The sequence below is a fragment of the Ambystoma mexicanum genome, chromosome 7p (genome assembly GCF_040938575.1).
Source record: "Ambystoma mexicanum isolate Mex_15411 chromosome 7p, UKY_AmexF1_1, whole genome shotgun sequence".
NCBI classification, from domain to species: domain Eukaryota; kingdom Metazoa; phylum Chordata; class Amphibia; order Caudata; family Ambystomatidae; genus Ambystoma; species Ambystoma mexicanum.
Window position 1 is genome coordinate 333521456 of NC_090939.1, and position 18784 is coordinate 333540239.

The window sequence follows — 18784 nt, forward strand, 5'->3', positions numbered from 1 at the left end:
AAACCTCTGCCCAGTTAGGACAGTGGGGGGGTACCCATCAAATCCTGGGAGCAAGGGGGAGTCAGAAGACTCCTCTGAGCGCCCCAGGACACAGGAGACTAGGTCCCCACATTCTGCCAGCCATTCCCAGGCTCGCAGAATCCGGGAGAACCTAGAAGACCAGATAGGCACCTCTGGGAGCAGTGCCTCTGAGTCAGAGGATGAATGGACCAGGGTTACCCGAACCAAGAAGGCCAATAAGGCAAAAAGGGCCTTGCTTAAGGACCCCTTAAAACAGATCAAGGCAGTAAGGAGAATCCTCATGCCTTATCATAAGAACGCTAAGTATTCTGTTTGGGAACACTTAGAGCTCTTTGAGCAGATGATTGAAACTTTTCATCTGAAAGACAGCAGTACCTGCATTCAGAATACTCCAGTTTCTTTGAGGGGCTGGAGGACCAAAATCATTCGAGAGGGTCCACATATAGGGCGGCCATCTTGAAGCATTTTTCTGTTCACAGAAATCCCCAAGAGGCTCACAAGGCAGCCTACAACTTGCAATGTGGGGAGGATCACGCGCAACAAGAATTTGTGCAGGAGTTAATGCGTGCCTTTGCGCAGACTACAAGAAGGGTGCACACGGACAGCAAAGTATTTGTTAATACTTTTTTCCATGCTCTACCAAAATACATCATGACCCAGCTAGTGAGAGATTTTCAAGAGAAAAGATCTCTAGACTGGGTCATTGAACAGGCCATCCGGATCTATGAGGTGCAAAAGCCCATAAAAAACAAGAATGTTCAGAAAAGCCCCAAACCAACCAACACGCCTGTTGCTGCTAAGGTGGCAGAGGTAAAGGTTGCCCCCATTTTGGATTTGGAGATGGGGGGCCTAAAAACCCACCTGCACAGCAGAATAATTCCAAGCCCAGAAGGCCCTCGGGCCAGTCAAAGACAGGGAGCCAAGGAGGTAGTCCCACAAATGGGATCCCCCACTCCCCTGACTATGTAAGTCCCAGCTACAAGGGGAACAGACCCATCCTGGGTTATGTGTGGATTCCTCCAGCCTAAGGGGGGGGGGGTCCAACCAAGCAGACCCTAACCCAGGGAACCTCCCTCCTCACTTCTCCCAGGAGGGCAGAAATTCCCCAAATCCTGGGCAGAACATTTTCCCCAGGTATCCACAAAATGTTCAACCCCAGAATAATCCATCCTTCTTTCCCCACTTTCCTGAGCCCAGACAACCTAATCCGGGAGAGGAGAGGCCAAGGGTGGAGGGGTACCCAAATCTTCCCAACCAGGGGTATTACCAGAGAAGGGATAGCTACCTTTCCCAGGATCATCCCAGGGGAGAAATGAGAACCCCGTATCAGCCAGAGCGGGATTCACAGCTAGAGTGCCAGGTCCAAAACATGGAACAGGATCTGGGTTGCATGCTGAGGGCTCAGCAGAACCCTCAGATGGGCATGCCGGCGCAGAATGCCCCAAACTCTGGACCTGATGCTCCAGAATAATGACGTGGTCAGCACCCCGACAACCCAGCGGTTCCCAGGGAGGAGGCACAAGGGGAAGGGGGGTGTAAACCCTTGGAGGAAGCTTCCTTCCCCACTTGTAAAAAACCCTGGAAATCCAGCAACCGGCAACAAAATCTCCTGCCCCTGAAAGTCTGCCACCCAAGGAGCAGAGGGGGGTTAGGAGAAACAAAGAACCCAAACAGACCCATTTTGAGGAGGAGGTACATATCTTCCAATTTGAAGGAGAGGGATCCTCAGAGGATCCTGGGAAAAGGATCTTCTCCTTCAGAGATGGGGGAACTCCTCCCAAGGAAAAATGGGTCCCAAATGATTCAAATCCATACTGGGTAGATTTGGAGACTGAGCTAGCGCCGCCCATAATCCAAACCCAGAACCAACAGCATGAAAATCCCCTCGTTCAAACCCACCCTGGTGACTGCCTCCAAAAAGGGGGGGGGCTCTGTTCTCGCCCGAGTGTGTGTGTGAACAACGGTAAGAGCTTCATCCGCCAACTCCCAAAAGATCCAGCCATTCCCACATTCAAACTGATAAACAAATGGGAAATGGATCCGGAAACACCCAATTCCAAAAATCTCCTGCCAAGCAGGTGTATGCTCAAAATCTCCATAGGCAACAAGAGCATAGTTCATAATTGTTGGGTTGTGCGAGACGTCACTGCCGCCTTTTACTTAGGCAGGGACATTCTCAATCGCTTTGCCATTAGTTTGGACCTAATAAACTTCAAAGCTTGGTCCTGATTAGTGGATAATCCCATGGGCTTTGAGGATCCAGAGAAAGCATTTAGGTCAGCTCAACTGCTGCCTTATGCAGTTGAAATTCAGATTGGAGAGGAAGTCACCATCCCAAGGACCCAACAATTCTCCCTGGAAGTGAAAGTTAAAAGAGGACAGAAAATGAAAATCCCTGATGCTTATATTCATCTAAATGCTTCTCTCCAACAGCAAGGGTTGGGGGTAAACCCAACACCACTAGTGAACATAGAACTTGACACCATTCCAATAGAGGTGGATAACAGCGACTTAAAGAGTATCACTCTAGCCGCAGGCACCATTATTGGAATGGCGGTTGATGACTGACATTTTCCCGTTGATTTAGGCAATGAACTGTCAGGACCAATCCCCAAGGACTGTTTTGACAGTGACAGTGGTGACAACACAACACTCGACAGGATCTTCACCCAGCAGGGGGGGGACTTCCTGGTGTACACTTCCTGCCCTTATGGTAAGGAAGATGTGACTTGTGATTTCAGGAGGGATGAGGTGATTTTCCAGGTCCATGAGGGCTGCCTTTCCCACCTGAAGCCACCAGTCCAAATCCGCACTCTGACCAGGGACTTCTCCACCCAGCTGGAGGAGCCCGCTGAGATAGCAAAACCAGAAGTCTTTCCAGGCTTCAGGCAGATGGTTGAAGAGAGAGTCAGCCTAGCTGATGCCTGCGAGACTCTGGAGCAGAAGCAAAAGTTGAAACAAGTTTTCTTGGATTTTCAAGATCTCTTTGCGGTGGACTCATATGACTGTGGTCGCACCGACATCCACACAACAACAATTCTCACGGACCCTGGCATGACTCCAGTGTTTGTGAAGCAATATAGCTTGCCTCTCGCATCAATGGAGTCCCTTACTGAAATAATTAAGAACCTTGAGTCCCATGGGATATTCCGTCCAGTCCACAGCACCTTCAATAATCCGGTGCTGGGGATTTTGACGCCAAACGGCCAGTGGAGACTCTGCGCTGACCTTAGGGAGCTCAAAAAACGGGTCCATTCTTCCCGATGGCCTCTTCCCTACATTGACCAAGGGCTGGCCCAGATCCAGGGGTCACAGGTATTCACTGCAATAGACCTGACCAATGGATACTGGGCTGTACCTGTCAGTAGGGAGGACCAATACAAGTTGGCCTTTACCTTTGGGGGGCAGCAGTACACATGGACACAGACTCCCATCGGATACATCAACTCCGGCAATTAATTCAACATTTTCCTACATAAGGCCATGCCCGACCTGGGTGAAAGGGGTAACCTGGCCTATGTAGATGATGTACTCATCAAAAGCTCAACTGTGGAGGAGCACATAGCAGAGATCCGTTATGTTCTGACACAGTTGAGGGCCGCTGGAGGAAAACTTTACTTCCAAAAGACACAGCGGTGTAGAACCCATGTAAATTTCATGGGGCATGAGATTACTCCTCAGGGTCTCTGTCCCCAGGAAAAGAAAGTGGAAGCACTCCAGAAATTGAAAGACCCCACAACTCTGTGGGAACTAAGGAGCCTCCTTGGACTGACTAATTATAGTAGGAAGTTCATTGAGGGCTACGCAGAGATAACCAGACCCCTGATTCATCTTTTGAAGGCGGGGGTCAAGTGGGAGTGGGATCCAGAACAAGCCGAGGCAGTAAGACAACTCAAAAGAAGCCTTTCACAAGCGCCTTGCCTAGCTTACCCTGTCAGAAACAAAGAGTTCTTCTTGGAGACAGGGTTCTCTAATACATGCTTGACTGCAGTATTATACCAAAAGCATGACAAGGTCAATAAAGTAATCTCCTATGCGAGTAAAACTTTATCCTCTGTGGAGGAAAAATTCAACGATTGTGAGAAGGCACTCCTGGCAAAGGTGTGGGCATTGAAGAATTACCGCCCGATTATCCAGGGGGAACACATCATAGTGGAGACTCCACACCAGCCTCTGCAATATCTCCAAAATGACAGAATCCGGCCCGGAAATGTGAGTAATTCCCAAATGACTTCCTGGATCTGTCAATGCAAGGCTTTCCTGTGGAGGTCAGATATGGCCAAAACAAGAAGAGTCCCCTTGCGCAAGGTCTGGCTGACTTGCATGATTGTGCCAGAGAAAACGGTCTCGAGGACGATGGTCTAAAAATCAAAGACAAAATGGATGTCTGCCTCAATTTCCCACACAAAGGGCCTCATCATGAGTTGGGCTGTATTCCCGGCTGTAATACCGCTGACTGTAATAGCCCTAGCACCGACCGGTCCGGCTATATTACCGCCAGATCACGAGTTGGGTGTTAACGGTAAATCCCCATTGCCCATTGGGTCCATTGGATTCAATGGGGCATTTTCAGCGCTAATTATGCGGGCTAATACAGCCGGCGGTAATACAGCCGAAAACAGGGGATTTTCACCTCCAGAGAAAGGCTGGAGGTAAAACAGCCCATTAAGCGCCCAACTCGTGATAGGGCCAGCACTTAAATGCGGCTGTAATACCGTTACCACCGCATTTAAGGGCTACAGCCCAACTCGTGATGAGGCCCAAAGTCTTTGAAGAAGACAAGTGTGAGGGAATGCCCACGGTCTATGTGGATGGATGCTCCTACCATGTTGACAACAATGGGGAGAAAGAACTTGTGGCCGGCATAGGGAATGCATGGGTGAATGAGACCCCATAACCCTCCGCTGGGTACAAGATTGGTCCCCAAAGTAGTCAAGTGGCAGAGTTGATGGCTGTGCATCAAGCCATCCTCACTGCTGTCCAACATCAACTCCACAAACTGGTCATAATCACAGATTTGGATTATGTACGGAACGGTTTCGTGGAGCACCTGGTTTATTGGAAAACCAAGAGGCATGTTATGTGCTAATAACAAACCCTTGAAACATGGGAAATTAATTCAAAACGTTGATGATCTGGTCACCTCGAAAGGGATGACCATCTACTGGAAAAAGATCAAGGGTCATTCCAAAGTAGAGGGACCAGACAAAACTGGAAATGACTTAGCTGATCAGCTCCCCAAAACCGGGGCCATCCAAGGGGATCTAATTGAGATCGATTCCCTGTTGGGGGAAATCCAGGTCACTGCTATCACTAGATCCCAGAAAAATGCTCACAATGATCTCTCAACTGCACAATGGAGTAAGGAGACCCCATATGCTGATTTGATTACGGCTCAGAAGGGGGATGCAATCATTGGTAAGTTTTATCAACACATTGAGGACCTTGACAACTTTCGCCTGATGGATACGGATTACATTGGGAAAGAGGACCTCACAGTGTTGAAGAAATGTCAAAAAATGTTCCAAGACGGTTTGTTGGTAAGGAAATCCCTAGCTGGCCATGCTGGGTGGTTCGTAGTTAATTCCGAAGCCTGATGTTAAGTCACGCCCATGATTCGGCCACAGCCGGTAATAGGGGGTTTCATACAACACTTGAAATCTTAAGAGAGGTTGCATACTGGCCACACATGGGGCAGGACCTCGACCAATACTTGAAGGGGTGTCTTGTGTGTGCACAATTTCAGCCAACATCCCACACACACCGTGCGCCTCTCCGAAAGAGGGGGATGACACTGCCATGGTCAGATTTCCAAGTCGACTTTATCGGGCCTGTGATTCGCTCCTCTAGGGGAAACAAGTACATGTTGACCGTGACATGCTTGTATACTAAATGGGTGGAATGTCTCCCGGCCCCAAACTGCAAGGCAGAAACAGCAGCTGCCCTGATGATCAACCACATCTTTTTGCGTTTGGACTACCCCAAAGGATCGAGTCAGACAGAGGTAGCCATTTCACCAGTGAAGTATTGACAAATATGTGGGAGATACTTGGGGTCAAAAGGAAGCTCACATTGCTTACCGGCAAGCCTCTAGAGGTGCATTGGAGAGATACAACAAAACAATTGTGAGCATATTAAAAAAGTTTGTGGCAGATTCTGGGCCAAGTTGGGATATTCGATTACCTCTTGTCCTAATGGCCATCAGATCTACCCCTTTATCTGCAACCAAAATGTCCCCATTTGAGCTGATGACTGGATGCAGGATGGTGCTTCCCAAGCATCTGCTCTACAGGACCCAAGAGCACACATTGATCAATGCCTCCTAAACTCATGAGTATATTGAAAATCTAAGAAAACACCTTCAACATGCTTTTGCCTATGCTCAGCGAAATCTAGAAAGATCAGCCGACAACATGAAGACCCACTATGACTTGAAGACTACCAGAAAAGAATACAATGTAGGAGACTGGGTCTACTTATACAATTTCCAAAGGAACCAGGCCAACAGCGAAAATGTTTGCCTACCTGGAGGGGTCCTTTTGAAATTGTAGACAAAATCTCATCAGTCACCTACAAAATCCGAATCCCCAAAGGCAGTTTGGCAGAGGGGGAAGACAAGTGGGTCCATATTAATCAACTAAAGTGTTGCCATCCTAGGCACACACTGCAGCAACTGGAGGAGTCTTCTGGAACCCCAGAGGGGGTCACTCCAGATCCATAAAATTCCAACTCTAAAATATTCTATATATAATTATTCTATATATAATATTCTATATATATATAATATTCTAAAATATTCCATATATAGTCTACAAAATACAATAATACAAATGTGTCCTGATTTATCAAATGTATGTGTCTGCCCCACTACATTAATAGTGGTGGGGAAATGTCTACGAATATGTTTTTGCTTTGTCATCCTAGGATTGATAAACCATGGATACGGAAACCAAGGAGGACTACCCGGGGACCGGGAGGAAAGATCCGAGGGTTCCAGAGTATTGCTCAATACTCATATCTGGACTGGCGAGGAGAATCGATCGATACACCTTTGACGGAGGAAAAGACAATGAACTTTGCCATTTGTGGAATCAGAAGAGATGAAACTGACATCCCAGTCTTGCAAATTCCCATTGATGGAAGATCAAGGCCAAAATCGCAAGAGGGGGGCTTGTGGGATGTTTCAACCCACTAGTCCAGGCCCTGTAACATTCCTGTGAGCTGCTTGCATCAGGAACATCAGAATGGCCATCAGAAAGCATGCTGCTGGCTAAACATCACCCAAAAGTGCACAGTAAAAATCTGAAAAATAGGCCGCCATCCACTTTTGCCTATGTCAGTGGTAACACAGGAGACCACTGCCAAAACCCGTCACTTGGCTGCCCACAGAGCAAGGCTGATTGCAAAAGAAACACAGAGCTGTGTGAAAATCCATTTTTTCTTGGTTGTCAAATGTGCAAAAATCATGGCTCACAAACCACCCAAAAGATCCAAACTCCTGTTGGGTGTTGAACATCATTCGACTTCAAGAATCCACATAAATATAATGTCAGCAGAAGTATATGTTATCTGAACAAAATCCACTTTTGAAGATGGTTGCTGGAAAGAAATCTGTCAAAAATGGGTGTAATACTGTTACTCGCCTCTGTCAGACGCTGGCGATTTCTAAATCTGACAGGAGAAACTTGTGTCTCAAAAAGCTAAATATGCCAAGGAAGGGACTTCCATCAAACGTGATGTAGTGTGCCACACATTGATTTTCATGTTGAAAAAGACTGGAATTGAAGATATGTTTGCTCATTTAAAATTTGTAACTGTAATTTTGCACAAGGGACAATGTTAAAATGGACCATAAGGTAACCTGAATCAGCTAAAACTTCAAAGAGGCTTTCTTTCCCTCAGAACACCCCACCCTGTTCCTTCCCACCAAAAGGAGAGGATATTGCATTGGGATTCTAATGAGAAGGGGAGGAGACTTCCTCTGCTGTTCTGGGAAAGAGACAATGGAGTCCTTGAACTGAATGGAAATGCTAATTCGGGTGTGACTGACATCAACTGCCCTGGCAGGAAGACAAGCCATGTGACTCTCTGACTCAGCGAAGCTTTGGAGGTGGGCCAGACTGAACATGGGGATTGAAATTGGACTAAATATATGTTTAAGGAAAAGACTTATAAAATATTGTACAGAACTGACAAAAATATGAAGTTTAGAGATTATTCAAATGAAAAATTCACTCACAGTTTAAAACTAATCTGGAATCTGTGAGACATTCAGAGACAGAACTATGACATTTTTCATATTCTAGCAATTGTGATTATGTTAGGAACGTGAAAAATGACCGGAATATGCCCAGATGGTATGTGCATGTATGTATAAAAAATTGTACCGATCCGTAAATGTATAACCAACCAAAAGTGCGAAAAATTGTCATTTATGAACCAAACCTCATAGGAAGATAAGATTTGGACAGAAAGTACCTTAGTCAATCTCTGATGTGTATATGTATTATTAAGAAGTTGTGCATATTGAAAATATGTTTTTTGGGAAAAATAGATTTTCTGGGTAAAGGCAAAGGGGAGGTTCTTCCCTAGATTGTAAATGGCAGCATCACTCTGACACATCATGACACAGGGCCTCATTACAACCCAGGCGTTAAGGGTTTAACGGGGCCGTCGACGCCGTTAACCCTTAACGCCTGATTACCATTTTAACGCCTGCTTTTAGCAGGCGTTAAAATGCAAGGCGCTAACCCGCCTTGGTGCTAATTACGGCACCGTAATTTACGGTGCCGTAATTAGCGCCTTCCCCACTCCCATTATGCCCTATGGGGCAAAAATGGGAATGGGGAAGGGTAAATGGGGAATGGGGATTTACCGCCCCACTCACCTTGGAATGGGGCGGTAAATCCACCATCCACCATGGTGTAAACAGAGTTTACACCATGGTGGTAAAGTAGGGAACTTACCACCTGGGTTGTAATGAGGCCCACACTGTTCCTTTCTCAAATCAGGGGACAAGGAAGTCTCTGACCTATCAGATCCTTAGAGGGTTGGGCATAGACAATCAGCCTCCCCACCCACTTTGGAAAATGGATAAATAGGGACTGCTGAGGACGGCAAGACACAAACACTTTCACTCATCAACTGATCCACTGGCAAAGCACCCTGCAGGAAGATCCAGAACCAGACTCCAGATGCAGACTCTCGAACCAGACTCTAGAACCCTGAAGCAGGGGCCTAATCCAAAAAGCTGAACCCTTTTCAGCAGGCCTTTAAAAAACCTTGCAAACCTGATATAACCCCTAACTTCCACGGGACCTAACCTAACTGATCCAACAGCCTGGCTGAGCTGTTTGCTGCTTCTGGCCAGCAACCCGTGCTAGAACCCAAGATCCAGATCAGTCCAGCAGGGCTGTAACCCAGAACCCGTCAGATCCAGTCCAAGAGGCCATGCAGACCAGAGTGCCTTGCTGAGAGCAGAGTCCCGGTGAACTGATCCTGTCCGGTGGCAAGCAAAGTGCAGGCCAAACCCTTGACCAGATCTTTGACGGGTCCATCCTAAATCTTTTTCTCATCCATCTAATCCTGTGAGAATTGTTAGTTTAAGCCAACCTGTTTGTAATTCAAAGCGCAATTTCATTAGAAATCTTGACTCCTTTTGAGAAAAATCGACCTCTACTAAAACCTCTGTAACTTTTGAACCGTACCCAAAACTACATTCCTATTCCTTATAGTTTTTCCGTAATCGCGTTTCCCGCACGCAGAAAAGTTGCCGCGAATTTGCATTCGGCTCAATTTCACCACCTGCAAAACAGCTATTTCTTGCTTTCAACTTCTGAATTTCGTTTTCCATCTGCTAACCGTTCAACAATCATTGCTAATGTTGACCTGAACCAATCCAAAGCAACTCTCACTAGTTCTGAATCCCAGTTAGTGAATTAAAATCATTTTAGCATGTTTCCCATCCAATTCAAACTACATTTAAAAGCAATTGACCTGTTTTAAAATCATTACTGTTCTCTCTAAGCTTGCTGGGGGGAATCGGGATTGAAACTGCAATTGTTCATTGTTATTCCTGATACCTGTATGCCCTCATTCATCTCTTCATATTGCATATTGGGGGGAGTGAGTAACAACAGGGGGAAAGAGTGATTATATTGTCTTTGGTTGAATTCATATCAAGTTTCTTTCTGTGTTGCATTCTTTCCTATCATTTCATTCCCTTGAACCACACAAAGTTATTCTCTGCTACATTATTCTTCCTATTCCTACTCCTAATTGATTAAAGAGATTGTTGATATTGTCATATTACCCATTGCCGATCATTGTTCATATTCATAAGTGTGATATTCAGATATTATCCATATTTATAAAAGTGTGATATATATATTGTTCAATTCTTCACATAAATCTTTTAATTTGCAAAACAAACCTATTTCTTGGTTCAGTAAGACCGGGGGAATTCAATGAGAGGGGCGTTATATAGGGGTACATCATCCAGATTGAAAAGAACTTTTGACATAAAAATATATAAATAAGGGGTTTCCATTGGGCTTCCCATACTAGGCATTGACTTAGTTGGAGTGCTGGATTGAAATCACTTACAACTTCAATGGAACGAAGGATCAGGGATTTAAATTGCTCAGAGCGGCTTAGTTCCTAGTGCCAAATAACTATACCTATGTGACATCATCAACTCTGTTTGTGAATTCTTTTATAGTGGTAGCAATGCCAATAGGCTTTTAGTTTGTTACGTTTGTTTGAAGTATTTTGAAGTATTTTCCCTCTGTGAAATAAAAATGTATGTTCTTCTGTATTTAGTTCCGCAGAGAGCTGCACTTGAGTCAATCCCTGTTTACATCTGACATACTTGATATCCTTTGGAGAATTAAATCAACTCAAGGTCAGGCATGAGTAGATGTTAATGCTTCTGTACCAGGGGTCAAACATTGACATTTGGTATGCAGAATCTAAAAGTAGCTCCTGGGTGTTGGCCATCACCTGGCAGGCAACAGCTACCTTGGTTGAACTATGAGCTAGTACTCAGCACACCACAAATCTGTTTTGCACCTGAGCTGCAAACAGTGCTTTTCTGACCAGGACTTCTATTCCATTCTGCATTGAAAGGCCCTCGAATGTGTATGTTAAACACACTTATTCATATTATCAAACATACAGAGTTAATATCACATATTTATGTTTGCATGGCACAACTTGGCCTAGGGAGTCAAAAGTAACTCCTAGTAACTGATGGTTTCAAGATAACATCCTCCTACCTCCCAGGCCTCATGCTCTGAATTGGCCTCCCACTTTTCCTCCAAAACACGTGACATCCTGTCCACTCTGTCATTTGCTCCCCCCACCTTCCACGTTCTCTCACTACTTTTGGCCCCTATTTTCACGCCCATACTCTCCTCACTCTCTCCTGCTGCACCAGATAAGATCTCTGGAGTTGTCTGCGCTGTGAAAGTATCATGTAAACAGGTGCTACCCTGCTCCTCCAGAACCATCAAGGACCACATCAACACTCTCGCACCTGCCTTGGCTCACCTCTGCAACCACTCTTTTGCAACAGGTTCTTTCCCTCAACCACTAAAACACTGCCTTGTGCACCATCTCCTAACAATGCTGTCTGCTAACTCCTCCTGCCCGGCTAACTATCATCCTATCTCTATCGCCCCTTTCTTTGGCAAACTCATGGAGAAGCTGGTCATCCCCCAACTGACCCTCCACACCGAATTGGCTGGCTGCCTCCATGACCACCAGTCTGTTTTCAGGGTATCCAGAGGCAAAGAAACTGCACTACTGAATACCTGAGAAGTCCTACTCTCTAATCTAGATGTTAATACTCCTTCTGTTCTGAACCTCCTCAATCTCTCTTCTTCTTAAGTACCAGAAACTTCTCAAGACCTTCCTTTTCTACTCTTGCTTCCAGCTCCCCCTCCTGTGCTAAACTCCCCATATGCCACTGGACTGGGGTCTGTTCCCTTCAGAGTCATATATGGGCCAGACCACCCCCCACAAGTGCTCCCCCAGCATCCTCTTCCAGCACTTGCCCTTGGGCTCCCTTTCCCGGACTGTCCAAACTAGTTCTCCTGTCCACTGCTCTCCTCCCTCCTGCCCCCTTCCACTTTCCCCTGGCACTTGCTGCCTACATCCAACCGGCTTTTGCCACCTTGGCCCAACCAGCACTTGCTCACGCCCCACTTCTGCACTTCTCCCTTCTTCCCCTACTCCCCCTTGCACTTATCACCTCACCATGCACTGCACGGTAGGATTGTCACAAGACCATTATATCCGTTCCTTAGTTGCTATTCTAGTGATTTACAATGCCCCCCCCCCCTTGTCTTTTGGCGCCTGGAAACACCTGTGTACAGGCTCCATACAAATGTCCAATAAAATAATAAATAAATAAATAAATACATACATAACCATGGTCTCCAAAACTATGTACTTTATAGAAACAGAATATCTCTGCGGTTAAGCCAAAATAAACCATAGTCAAGGGTGTGGAAATAACTTGATGTCTCTATGCTTTAAACAGGAGTACAGTAACTCTGAGTCCCATGTTATTTTAATCCCTGGTTGTCAGTTAAAGAAGCCTGTAGAACATGGTTGTATCTAAAAAAAAAAAAACAATACAACAGACTGAGAACATTCAGGTAGTTCAGAAACAAGCTAACCACATTTATTAAGCACTTCGTACAATTCAAAATGCAGGTATGTGCTTGGATAATCTCTATGATAATAGATGTGCTTTCAGTGCCATCAAATTGTAAGATTTATAATTTTAATTTTACTCTACACAGGTGCTAAACATCTGCTAGTGGTGGGAAAACCTGAATCTGGCTACACCACAAGAGAGAGAAAGAGAGTGCACACTGCATGCCAGTAGAAGTGTGGTTGTGTCAAAATGTGGATGGCTGCTTACCTTTTGATTTTCTGAGTACAGTGCACATATTAACTCTGTAGGTTCATTTTTTGATTCTCGCCAGAATGTCTAACCTATGGGACTTGGAGATTAATACTGTCGAAGCTTTATTGTTAAAGCCATTCCTGGGATTGAAATCCAAAGAGAAGCTTAAGGTCAAAATATTAGGCCCAGATAGGCCTGAAACCACAATTGAACAGGCTTTAAAGATTGTGGTAAGGACTACTCTAGAACATTCTCAATTGCCTGGTACGATAAAAAGAATTAGCTTGCTGGTAGCAGATTAAAAATGCCCAGTTCTACTTCCTCTGCTTATTGTTTGGTGGTGAAGTGCCCTATACAAAAACAGGAGTTACTGACTTGAAACACCTAACTGACCAAATTTAAAAAAAAAAAACGATTTGTGTAAATCTCACTTGGACAACTCTCTAAGGATTCCTATGTATGGACATATTAACATTTTCACACAGTTGGATGAAGGGTATTGTTTGGGAATCAAATGACACAATGTGGAAGTAGACAAAAAAGCATAATTCTATCCAAATGAATTGACCGTGTTCATTTTTGTGGGGCCTTTGAATTGGCTTCTTGAACAGCCAGAAGCACGGAAACTGCTCTCCTGAACATCTCTGAAGACCTGCTATCTAAGCTTGATGCAAATCTCCCCTCTGTCCTCATCTTACTTGATCTCTCTTCTGCTATTGAAACCGTCAACCATGCCATCCTGCTCAACCGCCTCTGTGATAACCTGGTTATCACTGATCAGGCTCTGGCCTGGCTGACTACTTTATTCTCGGAACGACCCTCCTAGGTCCAACTTGGGTCTATCTCTCTCTTTCTACCTGTGGTGTTCCCCAGGGGTCTAACCTCTCTCCCTGGCACCTCTCACTCCCTGCATTGATGCTCTATGCCCCAACTTTAAGTGCTATGCGGACGACACTCAGCTCGATTTCAGGCTCTCCTCTGCCGCCTCTTCTCCTTCTCTCATCCCGGATTGTCTATCTGCAATCCAGGAGTGGTGTGCCATCAACGATCAATTCCTGAATGCCAGTAAGATGGAGATCATCCTCATCGGCATACCTGCACTCTCTATTCCTGCCACCCTCTTGCCGTCCTCCCTTTGTACTCTTCCTTCTCCACCTGCGAGACTAAGAACCTCAGGATCATCTTCAACTCCACACTCTCCTTCTCTCCTCACATCTCTAACGTCTCTAAGAAGTCAAACAACCAACTGCAACTCCTCAGAGGTATTCTTCCTTTCCTCTCCTTCCCCCAGACACTCTCTGCCTCCAGACCATTGGTTCTCTCTAGTCTTGACTACTGCAATAGCCTCTTTTTAAATCTGCCTTCTTCTACACTCCATCCTCTTTAACTCATCCAGAACAAGACTGCAAGACTTGCCCTTGGCCTCAAGCCCAGGGATTGCATCTCTCCAACTCTGAAATCTCTTCATTGGCTCCCCGTGTCTGCAAGGATCAATTTCAAGACCCTTTGCATTGCCCACAAGGCCTCCTGGGGCCTGGGACCACAATACATCTGACACTTTCTTCGGAAATATCTTCCTACTCATGCTCTCCTGCTCTCCACTCTTCCACCTCCAACTCCCTGAGGGTCAGGCGCTTCTCTAAGAAACAATCTGGGGGCAGATATCTCTCTTCGGCTGGTGCCTCCCTCTGGAACAGCCTCCCTGCCTCTCTGAAACTTGAGCAGAACCATCTCCGGTTCTAGAAGCATCTCAAGACTTTCCTCTTTGCTTCTGCCTTCTCTCTTCCTCTTCCCTGCTGATATACTGTCTGATACTGCACTGGTCACCTAGCTACCATATGAACTGCAGGCCCAGGTCCCAGCCCACCCAGTTGAACACATGCACTGCCTCCTGGCATCCTTTGCACTTGGGTCTGTATCTGGAAGCCTATAGTCCCCTTACCTGCATTTAGCTGACACTTGTTGTCTGCACTTAAACCTTCCATTGTCATCTGCTGGCCGCACTGCTTTTTTTGATCATCACTTGCTCCTCCTCCCCTTCCCCTGGCACTTCCCCCTTCCCTCTCTCTTTGCCGCAATCTTAATGTCACTTGGCTTAGAAAGACCGTTGTCTTGTCCGCCCTTTGTTTCCCCTCCCTTGCCTTGTCGCGCCTTGAAACACTTGTGTATAGGCGTGTTATAAATGTCATATCATATCATATCATTACGTTACCACAATGAAACTGAGGTTTCCGCCAACCCAGAAGTATTTCAATGACTTGTGGATATTGTCAGCAGTATAGACAGTGCAATGCAAACATATTTAAAAATGCAACAGTGCTTAAGGGCACCTCTAAATTAGTCCAGAATGAGCTGCTAGACTGTATGTTGGGAGTAACAAGGGAATGTATTATTCAGGAGTTTAAAGTACAGAATAGGTTGCTATTCAAGCATATGAAAAAACGGATGTCTCCCCTAAGATTCAATCTGTATTAGTCTTTCACTGTATTGATGACACATGCAAAGTAGCTGAAAGATTGTACTGTTTTAATCAGCTAAATGTCAATGGGCCTCATTACGACCCTGGCGGAGTGGGTTTACGCCAGCGTTATTCGCGGCGGACCCGTCCGCCCTACTACGAGTTCCCATAGCGCCATGGAGCGTTTTCCGCCTGGTTTTTCCGGGCGGAGAAATCCATGGCGCTACGGGACCTTGTTGTTAATTACGCCACCGTATTTAACGGTGGCGTAATTAACGCCTTCCGCACTCCCATTATACCCTATGGGGCAAAAATGGGAATGGGGAAGGGTAAAATGGGGGATGGGGATTTACCGCCCCGCCAAGGTCGGAATGGGGCGGAAAATCCGCCAACCCCCATGGCGCTATCGGCAGCTTTCTGCCATGCTCCATGGTGCATTTTGCACCGCGATTTCCGCCAGGGTCGTAATGAGGCCCAATGTGATGAGTGGAGCATCTGGTGGAGTCCAAAAAAAGATCAGCAATGTGTTTCCTGATGCACACTTCATCCATTTCTATGCCCATCAGTTAATGTAATCATGGATCAGGCTGTATCCCTGGTATCGCTGATGAGTGTCTTCTTTGGAGATCTGACAAGTTTTCCAGCATTTTGTTGACATTCCCCAAAAATGACAGAGGTTCTTCAGAAAACAGGAGGAACAAGACTTCCAAAAGGGGCTCCAGCTCGATGGTCATGGTGAAGCCATTAGGTTTAACCAAACTCTTGGGGACCTGAGGTTCCTCTACTTCCTCATTTTGTACAATGATCTACAAAAGAGAGACATTCATGCTGTATATACAGAAGGCAACAGCATATTTTTAGAGTAGCATCAGCAAGTTGCAGGAATCCACAGATCCCTTAAATGCCACACTACCAAAGGAATCTTCCTTTGTTAACCCACAACTTAAATTGGAGACCCTAAATCAAGCAGCAAAGGAAGTTTGTGATGCAATCATTGTGAACGCCAAAGAATGCTTTCACAGAACATTTGGTGAGGGCCAGGATGTTGAGGATGACCAAAAACACACCTGATCTTTCCCAGTGGAAGCTTTGAATAAAACTATAGAAGCATATCCAATGCTAAAAATAGAAAAACTGCGTACTGAATACAGAGGGGCCGTCACTAATAATTGCACTGTGTCTGTATTTTCTTGCAGGTTTTCTCTGCATTGTAAATTTTATAGACATGCCCTAAAAGTAGAATCAATCTTATCCTATGGAATAGACATGTGTCTGGTGATATGGGCGATTTTCTCAATCCTCTAGAGGGTTGCATTTGGAAAGAGGCTTTGGTCCTCACCAAATCACTGCCAAACTCAATCGTCAGGTATGAATTAGGAATACATTCCTTTGTCACGTGCTAAGTGAAGCCTCTCCACTGACCTTGTCTAACTTTCATGAAAGAATGCTACATATTTTGGCAACGATTGGTGCTGAGGAACAAGAACTGATATTACAACCAGGAAATGCAAAAAAAGCTTTATTGCTTTGATTGGTTATGTACGATTGATGCATTAAGCAAATACAGTTTGCACCAGGAATATGCCCTTTTTAGAAGAAAAAGAGCGACAGTTATCTGCAGTGCTTTCCTTGTGAAAAAGCACAGGATTAATACATGAGATTTACATTGTACCTGTTTTATACTAGAGAGTGAACAAAACATTGGGACAGGAAGGAGTTTGAGGGATCAGACGCCACATGTCGTTTTTGCTTTGATGCAGGGGAGTTGCTAGGTCTGGAAAAGACCTGGGGCTAAGCTGATGTCGGAACTGTTGGGACTGGGCGCTAGCTAGTCTTTTGGCTGTAGCTCCTGAGATTCTATCCGGGGCTACAACCAAAAGATCAGGGGCTATAGCCCCCTTAGCCCCCCCCAGCAACGCCCCTGCCTTGATGCAAACTTTGTAGAAACGCTCCAACATCTCGTCATCGCATGTTCCTTCTTTGAACCAGCTAGAATAAGTTTTTCTGTAAAGACAACTTTGGTGACACGAGTTTTTCAAGAAACTTTCTCTGGATGAGACGTATTTGGGGCGAAAATGTCTCATTGACCATCTCGCTCACAGACTTTCTAACCGCAATCAACAAGGAATTATTGCCAAATGCGATTCAACACTAATGATGATGATTGAATGCAGATTGTGTGCTACTTGTACTTTTGGGGCCTGATTCATGGAACGTTTTCCCATGGGATTGTGCCATTATAAAACCCTTCCATGAATCAGGCCCTTGCTCTCAACCATTGTGTTGCGGGCTCGAGTAGACACTTCTCATCCTTTTGCACATGCGTTGTTTTGCACACTGTACTATGTTAATTTGTGACCAATATGTTGGTTTTAAGATGAATTGTAATATGTGTTTTTAACTATTTCCTTTACTTGTATTTTAATTGGAATGAATAAAGAGTTGTTGTCAATTTAGATTTGTTAGGGATGATGACACTCAAATGTAAATCCTCTGCATTTAAACATTTGGATTCTTGCAATCAACCCTTGTGCTGTGGGTTCAAGTTCTCTCCCTACAGTGTTTTTGCACATGCGTTGTCTTGCATGATTCTTTTTTGGCAAATTGGCTCCAAGATGAATTTTAATTTTACGATGTTGATTTAGGGAAAATAATGTTTTGGAAATGTATTATTGCTCTGATTTTAACTCATGTTGATATTATGGTTTTGTAAAGGATTTTGTATAAACCATGTGCAATAAAAACATACTATATGACTAATGGGGTGTCTCTTCATAGTTGTGTTGGAGAGGGTTCAACTTTCCCTCAATCGCCATTCATTTTTAGGCTGAAAAGTTACACCATTGTGGAAGGTAAATACCATTTAACTTTCACTGATGAGGGTCTGGTTGCAGGTTGTTCAGGTCAGGGTTCAACTCTCCCCATTTCTCTAATTATATTCAGGTCAGATTTATGGTGTCACCTGACACCAGTTGTGGACAACAGACTTTTCCTGCACAGTACACCCAACTATTTCAGGTATTGACAGTCAAGAAGTATATATGGCCCATTCAGTATCACGTGGCCATTTATCATAACATGTCCACAATATGGTATGCACCGGAAGTGAATCGAAAGTGAAGAAGCTGTTGGGCTGGATACGCTTTGCTAGCCCGCTTTACTTTCCTGAACTTGCAGTTGGCAAGATGAAGACGCAGCCTTTTAGTGGATGTTGAAACATTTTAATCCACATATCTTTTCAAGACTCTTTTTTTTTGGACTAATTTACCATCATTTACTGGGAAGTAACGCATACTCTCCTCTTCCATTACAGTACTGCCTCCTGCACCTCACGTGCCATGTCATATGCCCCTGCCATGCCCCCCTAAATCAGCCATTGGATTCTGGCT